Source organism: Felis catus, chromosome A1 (genome assembly GCF_018350175.1).
Source record: "Felis catus isolate Fca126 chromosome A1, F.catus_Fca126_mat1.0, whole genome shotgun sequence".
Classification (NCBI taxonomy): Eukaryota; Metazoa; Chordata; class Mammalia; order Carnivora; family Felidae; genus Felis; species Felis catus.
Window position 1 is genome coordinate 96,807,373 of NC_058368.1, and position 21,299 is coordinate 96,828,671.

At 40.7% G+C, this 21,299-nt stretch overlaps 1 long non-coding RNA gene across 3 annotated transcripts in view; it reads right to left on the minus strand.

Annotated features, from left to right (window-relative positions):
- Positions 1–17,965, minus strand: part of LOC123385484 — a 198,179-nt gene extending 180,214 nt beyond the window's left edge. For all 3 annotated transcript variants that reach the window (XR_006598097.1, XR_006598100.1, XR_006598101.1), the window contains exon 1: positions 16,160–17,965. This is a non-coding gene — a long non-coding RNA (uncharacterized LOC123385484). The remainder of the gene's footprint in view (positions 1–16,159) is intronic.
- Positions 17,966–21,299: the final 3,334 nt, after the last annotated feature.

The following is a 21,299-nucleotide window of genomic DNA, read 5'->3' on the forward strand; positions in this document are numbered from 1 at the left end:
ACAAAGTTTGTACCAAATCAATGCACAGATTTCAAGGTATATCCTTTCAAAAAGGGAAAGAAAACAATTTGCAGAATAGCAATGAGGTCTTAACACCTGAACTAGGAGTATAACATCTGTCAAGCATAATGGTGAGGGCACAAATCAACACTCCATTTTAAGTACATCACCACAGAAAAAAATGGACACCGTAAATTATATATTATTTTCAAACAACAGGGTATTTGGGGATCAAGCTATGCTTCAGAAATGGAGGAAAGTAAATACATTAAGAGACCTCATTTGCTGGCGCATTTTCACTCAAAAATTCAAGAGGATTTTTCCATGAATGATACTGAGACACCTAGATACCCATTTATGCAATTTATATGTGGACATAGAAATAGATCTACTTGTATGTAACAAGTGAAATCAAGTTTTTACAAGGTAAATGCCCTTGTCATTTTCAAAAAAGAAGCTCTCCAAAAGGGAATACAACCTAAAATGCACCAAGAAAAAAAAAAAAAAAAAAAAAAAAACACCAAAATGGACTACCTAAAACTTTTCTCCAAGTAGCCAATTTGATGAAAATTTGAGAAGATTTTGTACAGAAATTAGCAAATTGATACTCAAATCTATATAGAGATGCACAATTTGATACAACAAAATTTGAGGACTTATCCTCCCTGATTTCAGGACTTAGTATAAACTACAGCAATCAAGATAATTTCATTTTCACAGAAAGACATTTATTTTTTTAATGTTTATTTATTTTGAGAGAGAGAGATAGAGAAAGAGAGAATGCAGGGAAGGGACCGAGAGAGAGGGAGAGAAAGAGAATCCCAAGCAGGCTCTGTGCTGTCAGTGCAGAGCCCATCATGGGGCTTGAACCTAAGAACTGTGAGTTCACAACCTGAGCTGAAACCAAGAGTCGGATGCTTGCCCTACTAAGCACCCAGGTGCCCCAGAAAAATACATATTTAGGTCATTGGAATAGAATGCACATCCCAGAAATAGGCCCACACAAAAATCATCCATGGATTTTTTTTTTTTAGCCAGAGGAACAAGACAGATGAATGGGAAAGAGACAATTTTTTAACAAAAGATGTTCAATCAACTTGATACCCAAAAGGAAAAAAAAAAAAAAAAGAACACTGACCGTTTTCTTATACCACATAGAAAATATTAACCTAACAGTATCCTGATAGGTGTCACTCTCAGCTTGTACATAAGGGCAACCAGAAAGTTCCATGGTTCGCCATGTCTGAGGCATCAGAAAACCCCACAGCAGCAAGTAAAATTTATCAGCACAGAACCTTCCAGGAACCTGGCGTTAGAAAAAAGATTAAGAAGAATCAAAGGCATACTCAACAGGCACCTGCTCCTGCATTTCATTCTCACAGCAAAGCTGTGGGCTGGGTACCTTTATTACCCCATCTTACAAGTGCACCTAGGAGATATGCTTGAGAACACAGGCTATGTGACCATTCACTGGTAGAGCGGAGATTTGAAAGCAGGTCAATTAGACTCTGTGGCCACTTCAGGACCACACTACACCGTCTTTCCAACATGATCGGGTTCTAAGCAAATGAAGGAATATGTTCATTTACTAAAGACCTTTCCGTGAGGACAAAAACATTTGGTATCTTTTCCCCAAACCAAAAGAAACAGTTAATATCACTGTACTCCTGACTACTCACAGAGGATCTGAACCGCTATGAGCTATAATTCTCTGCTCTGCACCAGACCAACCGGAGGTCACAGGCAGAACGTCTACAAAAGCTGCTCTCGTTCTCAGGAAACTTAAACATTTCCTCTCACTCTGTGCGTTGCCTGGGTTTCATTTGAGGATCACTAAATAGGTGTTTTGAACTAGAACCTGCAGAGTCATTTGCTGCTCATGGGTTAACAGATCCAATAGAAAGAGTCAAACAGGGGCACCTGTGTGGCTTAGTCGGTTGAGTGTCTGACTTCAACTCAGGTCATGATCTCACAGTTCATGAGTTCAAGTCCCATGTCGGGCTCTGTGTTGACAGCCTGCTTCAGATTCTGTGTCTCCCTCTCTCTGCCCCTCCCCCACTCATACTGTGTCTGTCTCAAGAATAAACATTAAAAATAAAAAAGAGCAAAACAATCAAGAAATGTTTCAATTCTATTTCCCCCCAAAAAGTGGCAGAGACAAGTAACTTTGTTACTTTTGGTAGGCGTTCTATGTAATGCTTGGTGACTATTGATGAACAGACTGTAACCCAGGGGATCATCGCTCATTGGGCTCTTGGATTCAGCAGCGGACAATGCAGGCTCACGGTCTTGCCACCACCAAAAATAAAGCAGGACAATTCGATGCTCAGGATATCCTGAAGAATTCTCTGCATAGACTTTCTAAGACTATTTGGCTAATAGAGGCACCCAAAAATATTTGGCTAATTTGGCTCCTTTGGTTAAGCATCACATTCTTGATTTCAGCTCAGGTCATGATCTCAGGGTTCATGGGAGCGAGACCCACAGCAGGCTTCTGTGTTGACAGTGCAGAGCCCGCTTGGGATTCTCTCTCTGCCTCTCTCTCTGCCCCTCCCCTGCTTGTGCTCTATCAAAATATGTAAAGTTAAAAATATATATATTTGGCTAATAGAATGGCACAAGGAGGGAAAGGAAAAGATCAATGGGCAGCTTCTAAATATTCCCTGCTCCAGAATGGGAGGATTTGGCTTTTGGGATCCAGTTCTCTGATTCCTGTGTCCTGTCTCTGAGACCTATGGAGACTCATGCCAGATCATACACACTGTGGTCTGGAGTCACACTGAAATCTCTGCCATGATCGACATCACACAGAGGAGTGTCTATGGCCTAATCCGGTCTGTGTATGTATAATAAGCAATACAGAGACATCGCTGTAAGTTTGCCAATGACCTTCTTCTCTCCCTTAAGAAATCACATACTTTGCAGAGCAGAGCTCATTATGAAATTAGAGATAATATATGGGCAGCTGGGTGGCTCAGTCAGTTGAGTGTCAGACTTTGGTTTTGGCTCAGGTCATGATCTCACAGTTCGAGGGTTCAGCCCTGTGTCGGGGCTCTGTGCTGACTGTGCGGAGCCAGCTTGGGATTCTCTCTCCCTTGCTCTCTTTCTGCACCTCCCTCACTCATCCTCTCTCTCTCTCAAAATAAACAAAAAAAAATTTTTTAAGATGAATAAGAGATCATCTAAGTGTTTCCCAAATGTCCTTTCTTCATGATTTGTGCTCTATCTGTATGCCATTGGTACGTTTACCAAACATTTTTTTTAATTTTTGTTACTGAAGTACAGTTGATATACAATGTTCTATTAGTTTCAAGTGTGTAATGTAGTAATTAAACAATTCTATACAACACGCAGTGCTCACCATGATAAATGTAGTTACCATCTGTCACCACACAACATTATTACAGTCTAATTCACTCTAACCCCTAGGCTGTACTTTTTGTCCCCGTGACTTAATTATCTTGTAACTGCACGTCTGTACCTCTTTGTCCCCTTCACCGATTACACCCATTCCCCAGTTTCCCTACCCTCTGGCCATCACCAGTTTGGTCTCTGTGAGTCTGTTTCTGTTTTGCTCACTTTTTTATTGCTCACTTATTTTTTTTACTTGACATTAATATCCAGAAAATTGTGTGTTGTAGTTGTATTTATTCTAATACACAATGAATAAATGAATACTTTGCACATACCACTGGAAAAACACCTCAATTGTCCTCACTATACACCTATCTCACCTTTGCAAATACTCATCTCCTCAAATACATCTTTTTCGATGGAGAAACTGATGGATTAGGTTGATTTCCCAGGGCTACAAACATAATTCGCAGCAGGGCTGGGATTCACCCTCAATCCTCTTGACTCACAGTGCCGGCTGCTTCTTTTATATCATGTTGACTCAACCACACGAAAGAAGGGCATGATGAATAGGACAAGTGCACTCCTTGGCTCCAGGTGGTGATTAAGTATCTACACAGGTTTCGAAGCAGAAACAAACCAACCCCACCATTCCTCCCCAACCACACCCACACCCCCACCCCCACACCCACACACAGTCTTCCTCCTTCATGCTTAATGATTTTAGCACATACACTTCTCCCAGCCTCATGTTTCCATCTCTGTTGGTGATGGCCACCTCTTCACAAGTTGGAGCAAAGGTCAATAGGTTGTACTCTGCCTACAAACAATCGTCTCTGTACCTAGCATTCTGGAGTGCTTTATACTCTTTTTAAGGCCCTTTCTCAAGCTTTCTTTTAATCCACACAATACTTTTAATACCACACTACTGTTAAGGCACTTTTCCAAGTTTTATCACTTTTAACCGGCACAATACTCCTATAGGGTACCAATTTAAGCTACCCAGGATGTCTCTTCCAGGATGGCATGCTGTGATCAAAAAGCAATCTGGCATATTTGTACTACTAAGGAGGAAGAGAGCAAAGATAAAAAAAATTAGTAGAGAGTTACCATAAAAATACCGCAACATGTCTGCTGATAGATTTCCCCCTTGACCACATGTTTGCACGGCTAACCTCAGTGATGTAAGTGTATTTAAGCCATGCTAACAAATGAACCCTACCTCAATAAAGTGTTCCATTTTACCCATTATATTAAACGATGGGCTTATGAAAGCTGTCAGTAAAGTCAGTTCAACACTCCAGACTTCAATGAAAAGAATAAAGAGTGACATCCTCTTGATTAGAATTCATTTCTTTTCTGTGGAACAACATGCAATATTTATCTCCCTAATGGTTCTCAAGTCCTTGGAATAATGGCTAAGGCAGTGAAAGTAAACAAACCAGACTCCCAGGAGGGGACGAAATTTTTTCAGCTGGAGTCGCAATACCTCTGGAGAATACCAACTCCTTAACACATTCCGACAGACAGACAAACAGATGGACCAAAGGTACCATCTTTGCTAATCCAATCATTTTTAATGTTGTCAGCCCAAGATATGGGATCTAATAAGCTAGTGTGTAAGGCCTCACACTGACCCCAGGCCCCACTGCGTGGGCTCCTTTGAGTAAATCTCTTAGAAAAACAAACTGCAGGGACACCTGTGTGGCTCAGCAGGTTGTGCGTCCCACTTTGACTCAGGTCATGATCTCACGGTCAATGAGTTTGAGCCCCGCTTTGGGCTCTGTGCTGACAGCCCAGGGCCTGGAGCCCGCTTCGGGTACTTTGTCTCCCTCCCTCTGCCCCTCCCCCACTGGCACTGGTCTCTCTCAAAAATAAACAAACATTAAAGAAAACTGCATTTTAAAGTTCACCAATGTTTAAAGGTCACTAGTCAATTACCACCACAGCATACCATGTGGAAGCATAGTGACCTTAAGAGTTAACGTACCTCCCTAATTGTCACCTTCATCACACAGAAAAGCTTGTTCACTTTGACCTGACCTGACCTAGCACTTGCCTGTTAATCTGTCCCACCACAAATGACTGTTGGAGGCAATCATTTTCAATGACTCTCAAATGGTTACTTGAGAACATACAATACATTCTTGGCCTCCGTTTGAGTTTACAACACACAGACTTGAACTATGGTCTCCCACCACCTCTTTTTACTCCACTATTACTCCAGGTACAGCACATTCCTTCACTTCTGTCAGCATCCTCCAAGGTGGAGTCACTGTGCCTACTCATTTTGCAATTATCATAAGTGAAACATAAATGAAACCTAAAAAGCAAATCCTACTGCCAACGGCCCCTTTCCAAACCACCAATTGATAAGGGTTTTAAAATTTTTTACTAATAAAAAAGATGTATTATCATTAATGTGGCAAGAGGTCTTTAAAATTTAATGAGGAAAGGTGTGCCAGGGTGGCTCAGTCACTTAAGTATCCAACTCGTGAATTCGGTTCAGGTCATGGTATCAGGGTTCCCGGGTTCAAGCCCCACGATGGACTCTGTGCTGACAGCTCAGAGTCTGCATGGGATTCTCTCTCTCCCTGATCCTCCCTTGCTTGTGCTTTCTCTCAAAATAAACAAACATTTTAAAAAATTAATGAGAATAAAGCCAACACGCTGTAGGCAAGCCATTGGCAGGTAAGAGAAGCAAATAGTATGCCAAATTAGATGTGTAAATTGCAGATAGGCATGTGTAAACCATTCAAAATTCAGTAGTCAAATAAAGTAGTATTTCCTATTAATTGGCCAATTAAAAAAAAAAAACACCAAGAAATCTTAGTGTTGGCTATGGTAAGAGGAAACAAATTCTCATAATGTTTGCAGGAATGAAAATTGGAGTGACCTTTATGGAAGGCAACTTGCAATGTATTTAAGAAGCATCATAATGAGGAACACCATTGTAGAATACTTGCACTCTTAAAAATTATCCTGAGGAAGCAGCAAAGGTTAAACAAAAATTTCTACCAAGTGTTCCTCCTATTATAGCAGTATTTATCATGCTGTAAATTTGCAAACAACCTAAAGGTCTATAATTAATGAAACGGTTAAATAAATTATGTTACAGATAATGTGATAAGCCCTTAAAAATAGTGCAAACTGATACTTATCAGCATACAGAGCATGTAAAAACGGAAGGGGAGCCACATAATATAACATATACCTACTATCTATTTAATGTAACAAATATTGAAGCTCTAAGAGTTTTCACTTTGTATTTTTTCCGGCAACCTCCAAATTTCTGTAGTAAACAGGTAACTTTTCATCATCTTTGGTCTTCATAAGCACATCCAAAGGTAACCAGAGGTACATGTCCTTCAGATGCAGAATCAGTCATTCTCCATCAACAATCCATCGCCTGAATACCAGATCCCCTCCGGTCTTCCAGTCTTCTCTTTAGGGCCATAAGTAATCCTGAGGCAATGATTCAGATGTCATGGTCTTAATGGATGAGAACTGGGAGACCCTGCACTCAATTTCCTTGTGCCATTTCTCCATTAAAACCATGCTCTGGGTAGTTTTCTAAAGGGCCCTAGAGAATTGGGCAATTCATTGAATTTACTCTGCTGCATTAAAATAGCAGTCTACTGGGTACCACTTATATTTCAGTCCAGAGATCAATGGAACACTCCACTCAATGCAGAAGAAATTCTCAGTCATTCTTTTGCACTAGAGTTTGAGTCCTCAGTCAGTTTAAGTTCACCCTTCAGTGTACAGCTACTTCTTTAGGACTACACAGTCTTTGAGCACAGATCAAAAATGAGCCACAGACAGAAAGCAAAGGGTTGCCATGGGTCCTACAGTGTTTTCTGGAAAATAAAGTGCTTTCCAGAAGACTGAAATACAAATAAATGCTTCAGCCATTTACATCCTATTCTTCCCAGTGATTAGACTTACAAATTTCTCCATGTGATAACTTTAATAAAGAGTTGGAAATCTAAGTCTCAGTGAATGTCTTTATTATTAATAGGACTTGTTTTGAACGTAAAGTTGATTAGGTGACAGAGTCCATTTGTTTGAGGCCAATGGTATCATTTTATTTGCCTAACATAATGAAATATGCAAGACAATGGCCATGCCATTGTACCTCCCTAAGGAGTGATTGTACCTCCCTAAGTATTGTAAATATTGACCTGAATATACATGCTGAAATGTCAGTGTCTATTTAAAGTAACACTTTTTTTTTTTAAGTTTATTTATTCACTTTCAGAGAAACAAGGAGCATGCGCGAGAGAATCCCAACTAGCTTCTGCACCTTTTGGGCACAGTCTGAGTGGGGCTCAAACTCACCAACCATGAGATAATGCCCGAGCTGAAACCAAGAGTCAGACACTTAACTGACTGAGCCACCCAGGTGCCCTTAAAGTAACACTCTTTGTTATTTTCTCTCTCTAAGCAGGCCTGGTAACTCCTGTTCAGTACTAATCTGCTTTAGAAATAAGACCAAACATAGAGTAAAATGAACAATTTTAACCCATTACAAAATGTCTCGGGGATCAGCTAGTTCTCCAACAGTATTTTCTTTCTTTCATCTAGTCCTGGGCTTGACTTAGAAATTGAGACGAGATGTTATTCAATGATGGGAGATTCCAGGCATGTATGCTTGACATCAATAAAGCCCCAGATACAAATACATTGTTATTAATTTTATACTCTCCCTTCTGGCAAGCAGCTCTCAAAAACCCATCTTTATTTCAGAGGAAATGGCCAAACCCAATTTCACAGGTAAAATAAAGTCCATTTTCACCACAACATAGCTATTTACAAACAGGATGCCCAGTCTTGAAACAGAAAGTGCTTTTATTCCTACACAAAAGGTCAGAGACATCTGGCCTCAATATTGTTTCATGTTCTTCTGCCAATAAAACATTTTCTCTCTTTGAAAACTTAAATGTTGAGCACAAATTAGGAAAATTGGCAGTCTTGTCCTAGTTAACAGAGCTAAAATTTATTCCTAATATTTGTTCTCTTATAATTTAATAGCAGCCTAACAATATCCAACTTCCTTTTAGCATTTTGAATCAAAGTATAATAAAAAGATATGGTAAAGGGGCTTTTAGCAGAGGATAAAAACTTTATGAGCATAAAGTCTCTAGTTAAATGCTTGTGGATGCTTATTTAGCTGTTTTTCTTCATTAAATATGAATTATAGCTCTTTAAATGCTGATTTGGAAATCAGGAAGGTTTAGTTTTACTCTACTGCTTTATATCCACAGGCAACATAAATCTATTTAAAAGCTGATTTAAGAAAGCAACTTGGGGAAGCAAATTGCTGGTGATTTGATCCCTCGAATTTTGCATGCTACATAACCAGAATCAGGTTGTACTGAGTACCAAAAAGGTTTATTTGAATATGATTGAAAAAGACCATTATTCCTGAAAAGTCACAGGATGGATAATGGTGGAGCTTAGGGACAGGGAATCAATGCCCAATCAGGGACAGGTAGGGAAAGGACAAAGTCTAAGTTTTTTTAAAAATGTCCCTATGTTGGCTTTTCTAAGTTTGTTTATTTATTTTGAGAGAGAACACAAGCAGGGGAAGGACAGAGACAAGGAGAGACAGAATGCCAAGCAGGTTCCACGCTATCAGCACAGAGCGCAATATGGGGCTCAAACACACAAATCGTGAGATTATAACCAGAGCCATGATCAAGAGTCCTCGCCTAACCGACTGAGCCACTCAGGCTTCCCCATATGTTGGCTTCTTCATTGGAAATTGTCAATAGTTAGTACAACTATGACCCCCAATTCAATAGTACACGTCAACTATAGTTTTAATCATAAAAGCAAACCCATTTTGTCCATACAGCTCTAGACCAACAGCCTTGAAGAGGACAAAATATTATTCTCGTATTCAGCAATGTGGACACTTAGAAATCAAGGTTATCCTAACTCACCAAGCCAGTATTTCCAAGTCTTCCATAGGCAAAGGTAAAGAAATGAGGTAGACCTATCACTCCATTTCCAGCCCCCCTACAGCAATATATTATCCAAAGAGATATCAAGAATTGACTGAATTGAAAACCATTATATAGTATTGACAATGTTGTTTTAATAGTTCTCTCATTCCTAAATGCCACAAACTCTGATTTACTTCCCATTTGCCTGCAAAAGAAAAATTGACTTTCCATGCAGAACGTACTAACAAGCAATCTCTCTCCCCACTCCCTCACTAAAAGCTGAAATACACACACACACACACACACACACACACACACACACACACACACACGGAAGACACGTTTTTTTTAATCATCCTTTTTGTTCATTGCAAATCATCAGCAGCAGATTCTTGTACTTAAATCCATTCTTCTGACTTAAAAACAATGTGTCCAACTGCAAATCTTACGATGCTATCAATTTCAACTATTCAAAACAAGCACATTCCATGGCAGCAATTTCTGACAGCTTCTTTTGGGAGTACACATAAATCACTTTTGCCAATCCATAATAGCATAGGGAGATGTCAGGTATGTCTTTCTGGAAATAAGCATACGAGCAAACAGGTACCTTTTCTGAGCCTTCCATTTTTTGACTAGTAAATCCATCATTCAGTTAGATCAGTACTTTTTTCTGTCAATTTTTTTTGAAAACAATTTCTTTATTACAATATTATAGTCTCTTTTTATATTCTTTTGATTAGAATTAACACCTGAAATTATTTTACATAATATGCCTTGTTTTTGAGAAAACTCCAAGAAAACATGTTAATAAATTCCCTGACACACCTTCCCATAATACTATTTTTCAAACATTTTTTAGCTGCATATCCTTTTCCCTCAATTTTATGGAGGTATAGTTGACAATTAGAAATAGTGTATGTTTAAGGTATACAACTTGAAAATTTGATACAGATATACATTGTGAAATACTCACCCCCACCAAGACAATTAACATAACCCATCACCTCACATAGTTACCTTTGGGTGTATGTGGTGGGAAATTTAAGATCTGCCATCTTAGCAAATTGCAAGTGTACTATACGATGTTGTTAACTATAGTCACATGGTTATACATTAGATCTCCAGAACTCATCTTGTGTAACTGAAAATTTGTACCCTTGAGCTGTATCTCCCCATATCCCAGAAGCTAGAAAATTTTTCAGTTTTATTTAGATCCAAGTAAGGGATGCCTGGGTGACTCAGTCAGTAGAGTGTCTGACTTCAGCTCAGGTCATGACCTCACAGCTTGTGAGTTAGAGCCCCATGACCGGCTCCATGCTGACAGCTTGGAGCCTGGAGCCTGCTTCAGATTCTGCGTCTCCCTCTCTGCCCCTTCTTTGCTTGTGCCCTCTCTCTCAAAAATAAATAAATAAATAAATAAACATTAAAAAAAATTTTAAATCCAAGTGAGTTAACGTCGAGTTTAACAATGATTTCAGGAACAGAAGTAATGATTCATCACTTACACGTAACACCCAGTGCTCATGCCAACATGCTAGGATTTATTCTTTTTAACTTCAAAGGGGAAGGAGATATTATATATACTTGCTTCTTCATCAAAAAAGAGGCTTTTTTTTAGCGATGGCCAACTGTTCAGAAATCAAGCTAACAAAAAAAGATGACAAGAAAAACATAGACACTTGCTAACCCAATTTTGTTATTGTGAACTATGGTAATCTTACAATGAAATTAATGTGTGTATGTACAAGATTCTGCTGAATAGGGAACCACTTATTTGGTGACTTATGATGGTTAAAGATCTTATTTCAGGAAAAAACAAAAGATAAATTTCTCCTTTCTCTTACATCTAAACCACTCTGGACACGTTTTTTTTTTTTTCATGTTTATTTATTTTTGAGAGAGAAAGAGACTTAAAGTGGGGCAGAGAAAGAGAGGGAGACACAGAATCCAAAGCAGACTCCAGGCTCTGAGCGGTCAGCACAGAACCTGACGCAGGGCTCTACCCCAGAACCATGAGAACATGACCTGAGCTGAAGTCAGAGGCTTAACCAGGCACCCCACCACTCTGGACAGATTTTTAAAACTTCCAACCTATCTCCATGTCAGAAACAGGCTTTGCACTGTCTAAATTACTACCAACTTTAAGGTAAGAAACAAAGGGCATTAGAGGTGAAAGACAAAAGGGCTGTAATCTGCTACTCAATAACCCCCCTCAAAACACCTGATACCATCACCCAATATTGCTACGGTAACAATTATCCAGATTAACTAATCAGCTGCTTGAATGAGCCATTCCCAACTTTTCCCCCAAAGAGAACCAAAGTTGGAGAAGTTATCATGTAGCTTCATTACTGTTCCATCAGGCATACCTGAGGATTTTCTTCACAAATTGGAGAAACCCTAGCAACAGAAGGAAGTTATTTTTCATAAAAGGGTCAATGGATTGCTGATGAAAAGGTAACAGAAGTAGGATACTCTCCATTCAATGACTTAGCACATTGCTATAAATCGCTGGGGGGAGAAAACCCTCATTTTTCTTTTCAGATACACACCCCCACCTTCTTTCAGATCAGCATTAAGGTCTTCAACAATTTTTCAAGATAGAATGGGTTCTATCTACTGAATTCTGTCTTTGATACTCAGTCTACTCCTTACTCTTTTTGAGGCATCTCTACTCATGCCACTCTTGATTTGGATTCTTTTGTCCCAATCTGAGTATTTTTGCAAGAAAAAAAAAAAAAAAAACACCAGCATATGATCCACATATGGGCTTTCATTAAGGCACAGCTTGGAGCTCACTGCACTGGTGTGTTCAATGATAGACTGAAGGGCTCTATTTGACTTCTGGTCCCACTTCGTTCCACAAAGGACTTGAGTTGATTTTCAAGGTTGACTGTAACCTGGTATTTCTTCCATTTCAAAAGCATTCAGCAGAGCCTAAAATATGCTTATTACTTCATGTGGCTTATGGATATACACTATGTAAGACAAAATGTCCTAACACTTTCTTGGACACTGAGACCAGAAAAGCAAAGCACTAGTGAAAAGTGGATAGGGAAGGAGAAAATAACCAAGCCCTTTCTGGCAAGGACAGTTAACAAGCACAGGGCTGAATTTGACTTCCTTCCCCTGCTGTCTTCATTCCTTCCACATGAAGAATGTTGACCAGAGAATGTCAACATCTGGGAAACCAGAACTTTTTTCAGGATAAGACCTCAAGTAGAAGCAGGAAAGGCCTAGCTGACCCCTATCAGCACCTGAGTATCACACAGGATCTTGTGATTTGGTGAATAAACAAGGCTCACCGAATGTATTACATGTATTTCTTCTTGTGTCTTTCTGGTTGCATTATGCATTATCAGAGTCAATTGCACAGAAACAAGTATTTTAGAGTTAGAGTTTTTCTTTATTTCAAGATGGATATCCTCAATTTTGGGGATACACAGGGTCCCTCGTGGAGTATCTACTGTATCTACTAGTAAAGTCCCTTTTGAAAAAGACTTTCAACAAACCTAGCATTAAATGTAGATAGTATACTCCAAAATAAATAAATAATAACTCATACTCAGATCCTATAAATGATACATAAACTCTCCAACACAAGATCTAAATCAATAACAAAAAAATGTTTTTTTGTTGTTGTTATTTTTTTTAGTAGGTTTTTCTAAGTTGGAAGTCTACTCTCGTGATCCCATCTTCTCATTAAAGTAGGAAGTCAGGTCGTTTAGCAAAAGGCAGGAGGGAGTGGGATTAAAAGAGAAGGTTACAAGAGCCATTTCAGGGAATGCAGTGGGGAGCCTATCAGTACTGGGAAGAAGACACTATGAACACAGGGTCAATCCACTCAGAGCTGGTTCTAGAACTGCACCTCATAGCGAGGATATAATTCCCTGCAGAAAATGCTCATCTCCTCAGTGCCCTACCCATTCAGCCCCAGTGACTGATCTGGTTTTAATGTAAAATGAAGTATCATCCAGAATTTGTTCACAACTCCAAGCCATTTCTTACCTAACTTGCCAGTCTCCAAGAAGGATGGTGGGATTCCAGAGATCTACTCAACAATTATGTTTGTAATTTATTTGGTAAAATTTCATGCTTAGGAAAATACCAAATTCTGTGGTATTTTACAGATAAGGAAAGGGAGGCTGCCCAACTTAAAGGTGTCATAGGTAATAAGTCATGCATCTAAAAATGAAGCCAAAACTTTCCTCCCCAAGTCCAGAATAAGAAGCAATATTTCTCCTTAAAAAAAAAAAAATACACAAGATCTAATGGTGACTATGAAACATTTATTTAAAATATAAATTGGGAAATGATCCCCTTTCGGAAATTTTTTTTTATAATCACTCAGGATTAAAAATCATTCCATGCTGAGGATCTCTGTCAGTCAGAAAGGCAAGGAGCCAGGTCTCCTTAGACCTGAGGATGCCTCTTGGGCCACTCTAGCATGGACCAAAAATCCTTGATCTAATTGAGGTAAAACTAAAGTGACTTTTGTGTTGGAGCCCTGGTAGAATGTCACCAGGGAAATGAGACCTGTCCTAACCCTTTCTTAGTTTTCAGCTAATGAATGCTAATGAAAACGGGCCCAAGAGTAGAAGACAGAAGAAGTAAAACTCAATACCCAAAGGGGAGGCGGGGGGGGGGGGGAATTCCATCCTTCCCACCTTCCAGTGAGGATTATTTCCCTTCCATTAGGATTATGAAGCAAAGTCAAATCTCTTGGAGCCTAATGCAAAACTGTGTGCCCGACTTGTTTATTCCTTTGTAGCAGAATCAGGCGCTGCTTAAAAGAGGCAGGCAAAACAGTCTTTTGGAGTTTATGAGGAAAATCATTCTCTAATTTTGTCAGAATTCAAATGAAAGCTATGGTTTGAAGCCACTGCAACGGAATTAAACGTGAAGTATAGAAGGGATTAATTTCATAAATTTCTTACGTTGTTGATGGAACCATCTGGCAGTTTGAGAGATAACCATTAAAGTCTATACAAGAAAATGTCTTTCTAAGATTATAATGACTGAATATTATAACAGCGGGAGAATAAGAACTAATGCATATTTTATCATTGAAAACAAATGCTCTGGACTCTTAAGTCATGTGGAATTTCCGCTCACTTGTAAAGGAAACTGGCTAAAGGGAGATACATACCTTCAAGAACCTCAGAGGTACCACTTTCATTGGCTCTTCATGGAAGGCTGCCAAGGAATATTCGCCTGTTCTTCTCTGAGGAGAAGCTGTGACCCAGAGAAGCTGGTGATATTCAAAGGACGCACGAGGTTTGAACTAAGATAATTCTTGCTCTAACACTATATGCCACCAAATACCACAGCTGCATGTAACAATCAACACTGTCAGGCAGGTGTAGGGCAAGACCAAGGACTTGACTGTGATTACCTACCCAGGTGTTTCCAATGTCAGAGACAACGATTTGTCAAGTGTTTTCAAGAACATTCTCCCATCAGTTCCCCAATTTAGTCCTGACTAAACTTAATTGTCATCACTATTTACGGAAGAGACTAGGTTCCATTTCAAGATAATTTGACTCACCGACAAAAACAATGGTCCTTGAACTTGGATGTTCAGAGATTCCCTTGAGAAGCCAGGAAAAGGTGAAGATCCGTCAGCAAAAAAAAAAAATGGTTCCCGGAGAATGGGCCCATGTATATTTTAATCAAGTCCCCACGTGTTTCTGATAGCTCTTAAAATCTGAGGTCGAAAAGTAGGGTGGTCTCAATATAGAACAGGTGATCCATCAGCCTATTCCAACCAGAGTAACTAGAATTGAATTCCACCTCCAGTATGTGTGGGGCATGCAACTTCACACAAGTTATCTTATCTCTTTATGAATCAGTTTTTTCACCTGAAAAATGGAGGTAATTAATACTCATGTCATAAAATTCTCATCAGGACCAATGAACTGCTGTGTTCTGAAAAGATTATCCGGCACATCCTAAATGCCAGTGATTGTTCATCCAAAACTTCAAAGCACAGCTAGAGAACTGTGTGACGCTTCCAATGTCGAGGTCCCACTGCAAACTCTCTGCCCCTCCTTTAGAGCAAGGCCACTTCCCACAGATGCCCACAGGGACTGAAGAGACACACTCAAGAGCTGTCAGACAGGAACAGGGTTTTAATTACCTTAGCTGTACACAAAGGGACAAATGACCGTCCGCTGCTGTGGGTGGCCCCAGACATTTTTTTGAGTGCCATCCCCCTCAAACCTTCATCTCGGCTTCTCTGGAGGTGCCTACCCTCACACATCACCCAGTTCCTGCCACAGCTCATTCCCAACACAGCTCAGGCATGCAAGGCCATTATTTTCTTCACACAGTGATCCAAAATATCAACATAGCCAATGATTCATGACACACGCATTACTCTAACCCAACTCTTGTAAGAGATACCAAGAGTGGTACTAAGAGAACCAGTATTAGTCTTGCCCTGGACGCTAGAGACTGCACCGGTGAAACCACTGGAGGGGCGCCTGGAAGGCTCAGTCCATTAAGCATCTAACTTGTGATTTTTGCTCAGGTCATGATTTCATGTTCATGGGATCGAGCCCCCCCTCAGGATTTTGTCTGTCTGTCTCTCTCGCTCTCTCTGCCCCTGCCCCCACTTGCTCACCCTCTCAAAGTAAATAACCATTAAAAAGAGTAAACCACTTGACAAAGGTCTCACAGCCAGTAAACAGCACCACTGAGGCTCCCAAGCATTCGGTTCAAAACCTCAGGAGCTCCACAGTAAAACCTGAAACAACACCACACACAGAGGGCAGGGAGAGATGGGAGAAAGGTGCAGACTACGCCAAATGGGAAGGTGACCATTTCAGTGAACAAGGAAACTGACTTACGAGGCCGGTCTTGGGTGGCTGCAAGACGAGATCTTCACACTCACCGCCCAAATCGTAAAGTTTATATAGAAGCCTTCACTGGGTTCAGTTGCATACAACCTCCGGAGGCTCTCAACAACCCAAGCTCTCTCAAGGCTGCTTCCTTAAATCAGCTGCCGGCAAGATAACTGTAGGCAGCTGTGCCCAATCCTAAGCCAGGAGAGGGAGGGGGATGAGTCTCAGATTGCCTGGGTCCAGCCCAAGGGTCAACGAGGGGTCAAGACCCCTCACTGACCTCCACCTACAAACCTATATGCCATCTTCTGCCCAGTTGGGCACCATTCCCCTCAGCCGTTCAGAGGATGTCTCTAGAATATGCTACCAAGTTTCACACATGCTCTGGACCGCTCCTCATCCTTACCTCCATCTCTGCTTTGCACAGGCTCTGCCCTGGCGACCCCAGCTCTCTAGCTGTGGTACTGGTAATGAAATTGGATGCCAAGTTGGTAATTAGTTCTAACACCGTCTCCTAAGTCCTTCCTGTCTTTCAACCCTCATCACCACTACAGCCATAGTCAGGTCGACCACCTTCAGAGTTCTGAAATCTTCAAAATGCACCCTTTATTCTAACAATATTCTGTATCTCCGATGTCTCATCTGCCTCCCCATGTTGCTTTGATCTGCAGGGTTAACTCCCATTCTTCGAAACATTTCTAAGAGCCCTTAACAATTGACCATGGAGACAAAGGCCGGGATCTCTATATCCATTTTTTGGTGTTCAATCATGAATTTGTTATGACTGAAAAAAATAAACGAAGAGTTCCTTTTGGTTTTCTGCAAGATTTTCCCAATATAAACCAAGAAATGGGCTTTTTAAATTGGGATTTTTAAAACAAATGATAACCTAGGTCACACCAGAGTCAGTGACTAAGCACATGGCAAATTTTATGATACTCAAAGACAGTGACTGCTGAAGACACTATGTTTATTCATAACTGGGTGAGTCAATCATACATGCATCAAACATCTATTGAGTGCCTTCTGTATTTCGAGAACTGTTCTTGACACTAGGGTATGACCTTGAACAAAAGACATGTACTCTGCTCACATGGGGAATACATTCTAGTGAGAGAAACTCAAAATGAAAAAGAAACAAGTAAATAAAAATATAATTTCTGTTACCGGCAAGAAATGTCAATAAAACAAAATATTTCAAAAGATACTGAATAGAAGAAGGGCACCTGGGTGGTTCAGTCAGTTAAAGGTCCAACTCTCAATTTGGGCTCAGGTCATGATGTTGAGGTTTTTAAGATTGAGCCCTATAATGGGCTCTGTGCTGACAGCATGGAGCCTGCTTGAGATTCTCTCCCTCTCTCTATCTGCTTGTGTGTGTGCTCTCTCGCTCTCTCTCTCTCTCAAAATAAATAAACATGAAAAAAAAAATAAAGTGAATATGAGGGACTAGTTTAACATGAGTAGACAGGAGGGCCTATATAAGAAGGTGGTATTTGAGCTGAGGCTTAAATTATAAAGAACCACCAAGCAAAGAATTTTATTTTTGCATAGCAGGGAGGAGGTGTTTCTGGGAGGACAAAAACAAGACTCAGATAGAACCAAATTCAAATTCTCGGGGAGAAAGAACAGAGGCCAGGAGAACTACCCTTTAATGATCAAGGTTTGGAGTGCTCAAGGTGGGGTAGGAGGAGTCAGGTGGAGGCAGAACCTTCAGCAGGGGCCTTGTAGGCAGGGTAACAATTTCAAAATGTGCTGGGTTTGGGGCGCCTGGGTGGCTCAGTCGTTAAGCATCTGACTTTGGCTCAGGTCATGATCTCACAGTTCATGGGTTTGAGCCCTGTGTTGGGTGGGCTCTATGCTGACAGCTCAGAGCCTGGAGCCTGCTTCAGATTCTGTGTCTCACTCTCTCTCTCTCCGGCCCTTCCCCACTTGTGCTCTGTCTCTCTCTGCCTCTCAAAAATAAAGAAATTTAATAAGAGGGACACCTGGGTGGCTTGGTCGGTTAAGCATCCGACTTCAGCTCAGGTCATGATCTCATGGTCCGTGAGTTCGAGCCCCGCGCCGGGCTCTGTGCTGACCGCTCAGAGCCTGGAGCCTGTTTCAGATTCTGTGTCTCCCTCTCTCTCTGCCCCTCCCCTGTTCATGCTCTGTCTCTCTCTGTCTCAAAAATAAATAAACGTTAAAAAAAATTTTTTAAAGAAATTTAATAAGAAAAAAAAATTTTTTTTTAATGTACGGAGTTTCATGTCCTCAGTGATCAGACTGAGTTTTTAAAAACAATATTAGGTCTACTGTGTATGTGGGCAATGGAGAGAGAGTGTGGAGAGGAGACTAGAAACCCAGGGGGGCAGCTGCGGGAATCTATGAGAAACATCATAGCATGAATCCCGAGCCAACTGTGACAAGAAACTGTACAGAAAATGGAACACGGCCTTATAATGGATGCGGCCCCAACAGAGGATCTGGAGTGGACTCCACGCTGACAGCAGAGAGCGCCACATGCAGGGCTCCACACGAGCCGCCTGATCATGACCTGAGCCGAAGTCAGAGGCTTAACCTGAGCCCCCCCCCCAGGCACCCCTGCAGCATCTTGTCAAGAAGAAACAACAATTGGATTTATAAGCTCGACCACTTTGCGCTCCAAAGTGGCACTGACTGCCCACCCTTGAGCTTGGGACCCTCCTTGTATTTTTTCATCTCATTGCCAACCCCCCCCCCCACTGCCTTCCCTTACACCTGTGTTAGTGTTTGCTTAGAGTGACTGTTACAGGAAGGAGCCAGTGTATTCTCTGTGTCCCGCACTCTGGGAGTGACATCTGAGAAATACAATAATGGGGCAGAGCCCTTTGGGGGCTTAGGTCTGGCATCTGTGCCAGTTTAACACTAGGTTTGAGTAGGAAATGTTGTTTCTCAAATTTCTTTGGGGGGGGGGGATCCCTCTTCTGGCAGCAATGACTTATTCCTGAACTATCATCAACTTAACAACATTTTAGCTAAATGGGAGTGCAAACCTCTAAGTAGTATTAATGCCTTGAACTAGAGTAACATAGCAACATATGAACCTCCTTTACTAAGTAATGGGGATTAATAATGTGACAGATGAAAGTGATAATATGTATAATGTAGAGTTCTCTTTTGCCTTCTTGCTATTACGTACTACCAACTACTACTTACTGGCCAGAGAAAGGATACAATGAACATTCTTCTTAATCCACAGGATTCCAGAACAGGACAACATGATTCAAAGATCCAGCTACAGTAAGAGTCACCTGTGAAATCTGCAACGTTGTCATGCTGATACGCAGAGAGTTCCAAAGCAGATGATAAAGAAATGATGTATAAATCCAAACTGAAATCTGTACCAAAAAATATGCTGCCTGTTTAATTCAAATGAAAGCAAGTTACATGTTTGTGAAAGAAACTAAACGGCACAGCAAAGAGAGACTAAGGCAGAAAAAGTTGCCTGAGAATATTAACACAGGAGTTTTAGATGATTTGTTTACCTGCTAAGAGTCTCATTTATGCCTGAAAGTAAAAAATATTTTACGTAAAAAAGATAATCGTCTACAATGGAGAATAAATTATTTCAGAATTCCCAACAGGAAGTAGAGCGGTCTTTGCCAAAAAATTAATATTGAAAGAACTTCAGAATGCCACGTGAATATTCAAAATTTTGTTCCTCTACATTCATTCGATCATTCCTTTTTCTTTTAAGTGGTAAAAGGTCCAAGAACGTACATCAGAACTGGTTAGGCATGGGTTATAAATGATTATATTGTTTATTATTTACCACAGAATGTAGGGAATATATATATATACCACAGAATAGAGGGAGAAGAACCAACTAAGAGCAGGGGATCCCAGAAACATATTTACAAAGAGGCTGCTCAAAAGTTTAAAAATATTCCCAAGTTAAGAATACAAATTGTAGGGTAGCTGGGTGGCTCAGTAGGTGCAGTGTCCAGCTCCTGAGATGGGCTCCAGCTTTGATCTTGCAGTTGTGAGACTGAGCCCCACATCGGGCTCTGTGCTGAATGTGGAGCCTGCTTGGGATTCTCTGTCCCTCTCTCTCTGCCCCGACCCCTCTCGTGCTCACTCTCTCGAAATAAATTAATTCATAAGTTTTAAAAATAATACAAATTATAAAATTCTTCAAGATACGGTGAAAGATCAGTGTATATAATTTGAAGCAGTTGTAATACGGGGAGGTAACAATCTCTCTCGTGAGCTATTCGTTCATGAAGTCCTTGTCCCATTAACTCATGTAGGCCTGGGTTAAGGCAAAGGAATGAGATGAAAAATTCCCCATCAAGGATCTTTCTGTCTTTGGCAGCTGTCCTTAGCATATCCACGCACACGCACGTACACGTGCAAAATCTATAATTTCTTTCAGAGTGATCTCAAAATCTCTAAAACCCATCCATGGAATAGCATGCCAATTGTATGGTGGATTAAGAAATGACCAATCTGAAGAAGAAAAGGCAAGATCCCACCTTCCCACCAACTCCCCATTCCCATGCTCCACAGAGGACTCCATTAACCCAGACCAGAGTTTCGAACAAACACAAGTGGCTCAGCCTCGTCTAATGGGTACAAGAAGGAATACACACTATCGGGTGAGGACGTCATCCCCCCAGCCAAAGACCCAGAGAGCCCACCGAGCTGTCCAAGATTCTGACTTCCCCTGGCTCAGCTTGGTACCTTATGCTAACCAAGCTTCTACACACCCATACTTTTAAAGTAGGCTAGCTGCCCCAAAACTAAGCTTGCACAACCCTAAATGCCTTAGACCATTTTCTTTGTTAAGATAAAAGGTAGGAATACATTTACAAAATGAATTATCCCATGCTGTGGGTATGCCTGAGTTTGAAGTCTGCACTCTTTTCTATCTGTAGTAGACTTTAAACTGTAGATGCATGGGGGGAAGGGGGGAGGAGGCACATATTTTTTAAATACATGAACTTAGTCTCCATTACAAAGTTATAATTCCATCATTTGTTTTTATCTTCACCTTTGAACAAAACAGAAAATAATCGCCTATACTATCACTGACCCCACAGTCTTTAATACGTACATCCTGTCTTAGTCTGTCCAAGCTGTTGTAACAAAACATCACTGGCTAGTAGCTTACTTCTCACAGTTCTGG